General features: G+C 38.7%; 1 pseudogene; it reads right to left on the bottom strand.

Annotated features, from left to right (window-relative positions):
* Positions 1 to 5225: 5225 nt before the first annotated feature.
* LOC123729142 (membrane-spanning 4-domains subfamily A member 8-like) lies at positions 5226 to 9268 on the bottom strand (annotated as a pseudogene).
* Between the last annotated feature and the right edge of the window lie 611 nt (positions 9269 to 9879).

The raw sequence follows: 9879 nt of genomic DNA, 5'->3' as shown, positions 1-9879 counted from the left end.
ACAGTCTATTTATGTAAGGAGGAATACAGATAATCTATGGATAATCCATGTGAGAAGCTTCAAAGGGAACTAATTTAAATGTAAGTTTACCTAAGTTACAGTCTATCCTTTGAACATTACAACATGCTTACAGAATATAGAGTCATTATCCTCCAATCCTTCACTCATTGATTGCGGTCTTTTTTCCTTTTTTTTGCTCTCTTTTTCTGCCAATGCTTCTTTGAGGTAGTAAGATTGTTTTGCAAAATGATGTGCAGCATGTTTTCTGCACAAGGTCCATATATTTTCAGGCTTGCAACTGTTGTTGTCATCAAACTTAAAATGTGATTTAACTCTGCACACCTGATTTGAAAAGGACTGAAGAAGATCTTCAGAGTTTCAGTGTTATGATTTGCACATGTAACATTTTATTTCACTTGTGAAACCATGTGATTTTGGAACACTTCACATGTGATGATATTTCACATGAAGTTTCACATGTGGATGTTCACGTGATCACTTAACCTTTCACGTGAAATCATGTGAAACCATGGGGTTTTGGAACACTTCACATATGAGGATATTTCACATGAAGTTTCACAAAAAGGAGTCACCAGGAGGTCCCTGGAATGTCACACAGTCTTCAAATTACATATTTGACATACATTATGCATGTTTATTCATACAGTAATTATTATTCAACATGTTCTCGTCTTGAACTCACAACCTCTCGGTTCAGGGCATTCTGATCTTCCTGCTACGCTACCATGTCTGTGTCAATAACTGATTTCACCTCTATTCCTATACTTTGGACTTCAAAGTAAATACCAGCTTTGTTAAAAATACAGTATTATATTTATCATAGTGATTCAGGAGTAACATCAAAACATAATAAAAAGGCCCACCCCAGTTACAAAAAAAAAAAACATTAAAAAAAATCACATCTGAAAAGAACACGTAAAAAAACGAGTAGTTTTCAGACATGTGAACACACTTGAACAAATCACCTGAAAATGTTCACAAGTCAGACACGTGGTTTTCGGACACATTTGATGTTTCACATTAATATTTTTTAAACAAATCACGTGAAAAACATCAGGTCCTTTCCCAACATTTACATTGTGATATTAAAAATGTCATGTGTGCTTTTGTAACTGTCAGGATTAGAACCCATTTCACCCACAGGAGAAGCCAGCATCATTAGACCAAGAGGGCCTACACTCATTTTTTATTCGCAGGTGGGGCTACCTCATTACATGACCATGAGCAACCATGGCCAACTCATGTCCGCTACACTTTAACATGTGCATTTTCACATTTTAATATCTACTATCTCTGACTCAGATCAGGCCCCTTTGTTTATTAACACTGTTGCAGATAAACATGCTCCATAAAAAAAACTAAGAGTAACGGATAGATCAAACCCTTGGTTCACGCATGAATTGTCAAAAAATTTACAGGAAAGAAATGTCACTTGGGCTAAGACTAGATTGGGTGATACTATGTCTGACTGGCAGCCCTTCAGACGTTCGAGAAATAGATGTCTGGTTAGAAAAGTAAAGTCAATATACTTTTTGAACTGTGTATCTGAGAATGGTGGGAATCCAGCGAACTTCTGGAAAGTAGTCAAATCTCTGAAACAACATAACTACCTTCTAATTTCCAAGTTATCTTGCCTTTCCAAAGTTTTAGAATCCCTGGTCAAGTTTCAGCTAATAACTTTTTTCTCTTCTCATTCTATTCTAAATGTGCACCAATCTAGTTTTAGACCTGGCGATAGCACCGTTTCAGCTGCTGCGCTTGTTCTAGATTATGTGTTAAATAGCTTAGATCATAAAAACCATTGTGCTGCCTTATTCATAGACCTTTCCAAGGTCTTTGACACTGTTGGTCATTACATTCTCATTCAAAGGCTGACTGAAATAGGCCTGGATCAGGCTTCTTGCATGTGGTTTGAGAATTATCAGTCAGATAGGACAGAATGCATGATTTCTGATGGTGTCAAGTCTAGTTTCTTGGATATTACAAAAGGTGTACTGCAGGGGTCAGTATTGGGACCTGTTCTCTTTACTATTTATAGTGAACTCTAAATGTAATACATGAAATTTAAGCTCAACATGTTAAAATAGATATTTTACATTTTTTGTAAGGGCAACATTAGACAACTATACAGAAAACCCTCAAATTGTTTAAATAAGTAAATTAAATCCATGTTTTTTAAGTATTGAATCGATGTAATCGGAGCTAGATTCCACAAAGCCTGGTCTCGGCTCCACGTCATTGGGGAAGTTCATCAGAAATTTAATTCACCATGTAATGGAGTTCAGTATGCTAAGCGTACCACAAATACAGAGGTTGTGAGTTCAAATTGAAGTGATCATGTCAAATGTAATTACATTGATTAAAGATGTTTTCACAATTTTAGCTGAACAGCGTACCACTTACCGTAAAACCCCCGATGGTGTAAAGTACTAGTTTTTTAGGTATCTGTACTTTACTTTACTATTTATAGTTTTCTCAACTTTTACTTTTACTTCACTACATTCCTAAATAATGTACTTTTTACTCCATACATTTTCCCTGACACCCAAAAGTACTCGTTATATTTTGACAGGAAAATAGTCCAATTCACACACTTATCAGTAGAACATCCCTGGTCATCCCTACTGCCTCTGATCTGGCAGACTCACTAAGCACAAATGCTTTGTTTGTAAATTATGTCTGAGTGTTGGAGTGTGCCCCTAGCTACAGTTGAAGTCGGAAGTTTACATACACTTAGGTTGGAGTCATTAAAACTCATTTTTCAACCACTCCACAAAGTTTCTTGTTAACAAACTATAGTTTTGGCAAGTCAGTTAGGACATCTACTTTGTGCATGACACAAGTCATTTTTCCAACAATTGTTTACAGACAGATTATATCACCTATAATTCACTGTATCACAATTCCAGTGGGTCAGAAGTTTACATACACTAAGTTGACTGTGACTTTAAACAGCTTGGAAAATTCCCGAAAATGATGTCATGGCTTTAGAAGCTTCTGATAGGCTAATTGACATCATTTGAGTCAATTGGAGGTGTACCTGTGGATGTATTTCAAGGCCTACCTTCAAACTCAGTGCCTCTTTGCTTGACATCATGGGAAAATCAAAAGAAATCAGCCAAGACCTCAGAAAATAATTGGAGACCTCCACAATTGTGCCAATTGTTGGAAAAATGACTTGTGTCATGAATAACGTAGATGTCCTAAACGACTTTCCAAAACTATAGTTTGTTAACAAGAAATTTGTGGAGTGGTTGAAAAACTAGTTTTAATGACTCCAACCTAAGTGTATGTAAACTTCCGACTTCAACTGTATATGCATTATGGTTGTTTAAACAGTTGATGTTTTGTACAGTGCAATACAGTGCAAGGGCTGTAAAAATGGCAAAGTGCATAGGGGGTAAAATGTGCCACGAATAACATGAACAAACATGAGTCCAGATTGTTTTATTTATATGTTTTCTTATATTTCTCAGATATAGGACCTTTGGCGTACCGGACACCCCTCCACAGTTACAGGGATGGTTAAAAACAGCTTTATTGCCTTAGCAACATCAGGTAAACTGGGCAAAAGGGAGTGGTTCTTCAAATATAGCAGTTCTGCAACATCTTTAATAGAGCCTCTTATTCTCTTTAATTGTGGCTTCAACACGTTGCAGAAAGAGATTAACTGTATAGGAAGCTCAGGGACAGGTCATCTGGATACTGGAGAACCAATAAATTGGCAGATGCAAACAGATTATCTTCTTCAGCGGACAACAGTTGTTGAGGGCACAAATAAAAAAATTGGTTTGCGATTTTCTTCATACTGGTGAACCGGTGTTTGAGTTGTGTGGTGCAATATCAACAGTCCTTTATCTCTGGTATATCTTGGCATGCATCATTCAAGACTAAGTTTCAATTGTGTGCAGCGCAATGGACATACAGTATAATGCACAACGTCTCAGGAAGGCTTTAGAAGACCAGAGGAGTCTCTCAAGTTGGATTTCATCTAATTGACTTTGATTGCATCTCATTTGTGTATGCTATTAGCCAGACAAAACCTGCTGAGTTCAACAATAAATAATGGCTACATTTATCCTCGAGCTGAATACTTTTTTCCTCATTGTTGGGCTATTTGATGTGTAATTTTTATAAAAAGTTTATAATAGCAGCGAAATGGCAGCTAAATAATGTATATAGCCTACACTGCAAAATGAAACAATCCATAGTAAACTAGTGCTTTGAGGGTGGACTGACTGTTATTTGGCATTAATAGACTGGTTTTACGCCCAACAACTTTCTATCCAAGCTGGGAGAGAGCACAAGGACTGATCATGGGCATGCAGGTTCAGGCAGACTATACAAGACAGTTGTATGTTTTTTTATAAATTGGTTGCAGATTAGTATTCTGTTGTATTGAAAACACATTTTACAATCTGCAATGTTTAAATTTCCAAATGTAATTACTGAACTAGTGATTATATTATTGCCACCAGACATTTTTAATGATGGCAGACTTGCGGCACTGTGTACAGCTTCATGAAATGTTAAGCTTAACATGAGAAAATGACCAAATAGGCCTACCAATAAACATGTATCCGTTTGCTAAAGCAAAGCTATAGGCTACATGCCCTGTCACCATAGAAAGCCTATCATCGATCCGATAGTGAGCCGCATAGATATGTCCCAATTTCAGCACCATGGACAGTGGTTGGTAGTCTAAACTTTGTTTATTTTAGGGAGTGGGGGGCCCACTCCAACCTTGCGGGGGTCCAGAGAAACTGCGTTACGCCAGTGTATAGGACAGACACTTCCAAACCTTATTTTTGGACTGTCTGTTTTGCCATATACAAATGTGTTAATCAATTTGTTTCTATGGGTCATAGCAGTAAAGGCCAAATTCAATGTTTCATCAAATATATATAAAAAAATGATATACCTACAAGGGTCCTCAAATTCAAATGGCAAAATTATAAATTTTATGACCATCTTAAAACAATTCCATATGTTAACTTAGTAGATATTGCGACCTATGGGCTTAGACCTGAAGACACTTTATGTTGGTGTTTTCTTTATTTTGGCAGTTATCTGTATATACCTCCAAGAAAACCTATGAGCAACCAATGGTGTATGTTTGTATGGGAATGACTGCCACCTGATGGCAATGTTAAGGAAAACGGTTTTGAAACTGTTGAGCTAAGACAGTTTGTTTATTTATTCATTTATTGATTTTTTGAGGGGGGGAGAAAATATACAGTAAGAAAATATCAAAATACAAAAAATAAATCATATACAGTCAATTCAGTAATTAACTTGATATATTCCCCTTTAACTGTCCTTTCAGTTTTGGAAAAATTACAGATACAAAAAACATGACTCAAACTGCATGAAGACATACAATCAGTGTCAAGTCACAGTAGGCGTTACAGTAAATTAAGGAAGTAAATTAAGTATGTTAACTATATGTACTACATACTGTATGTATGAAACAAAAAATGTGTGGGTGTATGATGATGTTCCATTTATGTAAAATACATTTGATTCTATGTATTTATGCATTTCATGTGGAAGTAGCACCACTCTTTAAATCATCCATGACAAAATTTACCCTCGTGGACAATAAAGTATATCAGATCAGTGCTCTTTAAGCTGCAGGGTTAGTGGTGACCTCCTCCAGCAGAGGCTTATACTGCTCCAGGTCCTGGATGTTCTGCAACATATCAGAGCAAAGTTACACATTACTTGGCAGGACACAACAAACATTACCTTGGTTGTGTGTGTGTGTGTGTGTGTGTGTGTGTGTGTGTGTGTGTGTGTGTGTGTGTGTGTGTGTGTGTATGTGTATCTACAAATCCGTATTCTACTTCCATTTGTATGGCTGTTGTATTCGCTCTGTTCAAGGGTTCTCTCTTCATACCTTTTCCCTGCTTTCCATTCTTGTACAAAGCCTTGAGACCCAACACAGCAGAGCTGATGGTGACACAAAGCTGAAGGACGATGAGCACGATGTCCAAGGCATTCATCAACATCTAATGGTAGAACAAACACATGGAGGAGGATTTGAACATATTGACAGTTGACTGGATTGTTTAGCAAGATAGCGGTGTTGGTGAACACTGGAAAATACAGAAACAGACTGGCATACCAGCTATTAGAATGTGCTTTAAACATGGAACCCACCATCTCTGTTTAAGAACACACATGTTCATTACTAAATTAAGCAGTTTGATCCATCTAATCAAATGTTCATATATTTGACTTAGAACTGACAAGGGACACCTTCGTCACATGATGGATATCATTAAAAAACTTCATTCAAAAGCACTCATCAGTGCAATCTGCTTGGCATCTTTGCATTTCGCCAAGAGTCTATCCCTCTGCGGATGACTTGGTGGTTTTGTCACCTGGCCGCCATAGTAGTCATCTCACCAGATGTAGTCGTCATCATTGCAACTCCACCAGAAATGGCCTTTTGCCAGGTCTACAGAATACAGCACAATTCCAGCAATGGCCAGTGAAGCACCTGACAGGTTCATCAACATATTGATGCCTACCTAAAACACAATCAGGGAATATAAAACCAGTTTGACTTAATTGAGTAAACCACTGAGTACTAGTTGTCTCAAATATTCAGTTGGTGATTATAATTCAACTGGATCAGATTGAATGATTGTTCAATGGAGGAAGGGAATGAGGCTAAGGAATGACAGGAAAGAGTTAAGGTCAATGAACAACTCACCAAGCAGGGACTGGGGAACTTCTCAGCCAATATACACATGATGCCAACTGCTATAAACTAAGGAGAAGGCACAGAAATATCAAAATCAAATATGCACAACCTACACAATCAACACATTATTTGTCCTGATAAAATAACAAAACATTCACAACAAAATACACAGACATTTGACTTCAACCCTTCATTTTATTTAAAAAAAATACTACTTAAGTAGGCAGGCCGAAATTAAAAAATAAATAAAAGTTACTTATATGTTTCCTGGTTTGTTTACTGTGTTTATAACTCCAAGTGAAATCATGTGCTTTCATACTAAACATGATAACATGGTAAACGATAACAAAATAAAGTAAGCTTACCACACCACCAAGCCAATAAGGAACCCCATACCATGCCAGTGTAATAATCAGTGCTAACAAGGATCGCTCCCAAGCCAATGTTGAGTACTCCCACCATGATCTGTATAGTCTGTGAAAGAAGAAAATAATTTTAGATAACTCCCTCTCACTTCTGATGACAATTGTGACCCAGTGGTGATAAACATGTATGTTGTGGTGTGTGTGTGTGTGTGTGTGTGTGTGTGTGTTTATTTTAGTTCACCCACCCCCAGAGCTGACTGGGAACTTGCTTGGAGCCTCCTCTGTCCCTGGGACACAGAGCTTGCTGGGCTGTAGCACAGGGTCCCAAGTATTTGACACAGCAGGGGCCAACTGCTTCCTTCTTTAGAGTTCACGGTAAATACAGTCACCCCTTTGCCTTTGGTCACAGTCACTGACATGCTGGCCACTCGTGGTTACACAGCTCTAAAACAAAAGGAAGGCAGAATGATAATCTAATGTTAAAATAAGTGTGTATGCCTTATAAGTAATCATGTTAAAAGGTGCACATTCAATCCAATAACATCTGATAATGTCCGTGTTGCATCTGTAGGAAATACCTTTTTTTAAAGGACTAACTATTCATTTTGTTAGAGAATTTCTGGCATTGTACAGCTCTGAATCGTGCCCTAAATAAGGGCACTCTTGTTGTCACTGCTACGGTGTTTATTGGGTCATAGTGGCAAACAGGCTCCATTCCATGTAGACAACATTAAAGTTAATCTACCCATTATTTTGTTGCTTTGCTTTCCTTAATTGCGGTAATCTCTTGCCTCATTGAAAGATGATAGGGCATGTCATAAAGTGTGGTGATGAGTGGGTGTAGAGCCTCTGCTATGCCTGAGCAGGAAGTGCACATCATAAAACCCCCTCTTCTTGCTCAATTAATTATGAATTCAATCAATTCAGTACAGCTCAAATTTCTGCAGCACTTTACGGTAAAGAATTTAGGCTACCGATTGTTTACTTAGATATGTGGGGGAAACTCACATCATCCACATACAATGTATAGCACTCAACTGGGCGATGCCATCAATGGCAGCCATTTTGCATTAGAAAGTGCTCCACCCATTTTGTACCAAGTAGGCTACAGGTATTTACAAATAGTGTTTAATTATTTTTAGCAGCATAAAATAGAAAGCAGAAAGTACCCATACCATATAATGTCCCAGTAAACCAGCTTAAACAGTACTGTAAAATAAACTACTATCCAGGAGTTACACATCCGTCTGTCAGTGGTGGAGTTCGTTTTGCATGTCCCGGTGCCCCGGGTGGGTGGAGATTTCACTTAAGGACCAATGGAATGGTCTAAAATGAGCATACTCCATTCACCAGGTGCATCCGGCCTTGCAAAACAAACTCAACCATTGGGTGTTCTGAAACACTCAGATCCCTCCCCCTGACTCACGAGAGAATATTTGCATAGATTTTATAACTGTTGCACTTCAATTTGCAGTATGAATTGTTCAATATAATCTATTTATTTACTATTTTGTAATTACATTTGATTACATAATTTCTTTATGAGAGCATGAAAAAACTACACACCTATTTAAATTCACTCAAAACATATTATTCAACAACAAACACATATTTTAGAGAAAGTGAGCTCACCTGTCACTGGCAATTGAGATGGACACCTCTACAGGTCCTATGCGATCAGTGGCAGACCAGTCTGCTTGATGCACAGTTTGGTTTCCTTACAGGTAAGTAGCTGATAGGGAGGGCTCAACCAGTCTCAGCTAGTTCCCAACAGTACCTCCTCAGTTTAGAAGAACTGAGAGGAGAACCCTTCCCTCAATGAATAATAAACATACAATGAATTCCTGTCATTTCCTGACAAAGTGAAGAACCCTTACTGTCTGTTTCCAAGAGAGGAATGCCCAGCTTAAAGCTGGATTTCTGTACAAATATTATCTTTCCTCTTGCCTCAGCCATAGTTGGCAGGTCAGACTTCACCCATACATATTTATCATTTTTCCAACCAGTTCCTCAACATTTCCCCCTAAGGCCCTTCTGCTAGCCCCGGCCCCCTAGCTGTCTGGATCGCCATGTCTCCAGCTCGCCTAGCCTCCCACTGGTCCCTATGATCACTCGGCTACGCATGCCTCTCCCTAATGTCAATATGTCTTATCCATTGCCGTTTTGGTTAGTGATTATTGTCTTATTTCACTGTAGAGACTCCAGCCCTGCTCAATATCAAATCAAATGTATTTTTATAGACCTTCTTACATCAGCTGATATCTCAAAGTGCTGTACAGAAACCCAGCCTAAAACCCCAAACAGCAAGCATGCAGGTGTAGAAGCACGGTGGCTAGGAAAAACTCCCTAGTCAGGCCAAAACCTAGGAAGAAACCTAGAGAGGAACCAGGCTATGAGGGGTGGCCAGTCCTCTTCTGGCTGTGCCGGGTGGAGATTATAACAGAACATGGCCAAGATGTTCAAATGTTCATAAATGACCAGCATGGTCAAATAATAATAATCACAGTAGTTGTCGAGGGTGCAACAAGTCAGCACCTCAAGAGTAAATGTCAGTTGGCTTTTCATAGCCGATCATTGAGAGTATCTCTACCGATTCTGCTGTCTCTAGAGAGTTGAAAACTGCAGGTCTGGGACAGGTAACACGTCAGGTGAACAGGTCAGGGTTCCATAGCCGCAGGCAGAACAGTTGAAACTGGAGCAGCAACACGGCCAGGTGGACTGGGGACAGCAAGGAGTCATCATGCCAGGTAGTCCTGAGGCATGGTCCTAGGGCTCAGGTCC

This window comes from Salmo salar, chromosome ssa02 (assembly GCF_905237065.1).
Source record: "Salmo salar chromosome ssa02, Ssal_v3.1, whole genome shotgun sequence".
Taxonomy (NCBI): Eukaryota; Metazoa; Chordata; class Actinopteri; order Salmoniformes; family Salmonidae; genus Salmo; species Salmo salar.
This window is presented reverse-complemented; position numbering and strand designations above follow the sequence as displayed.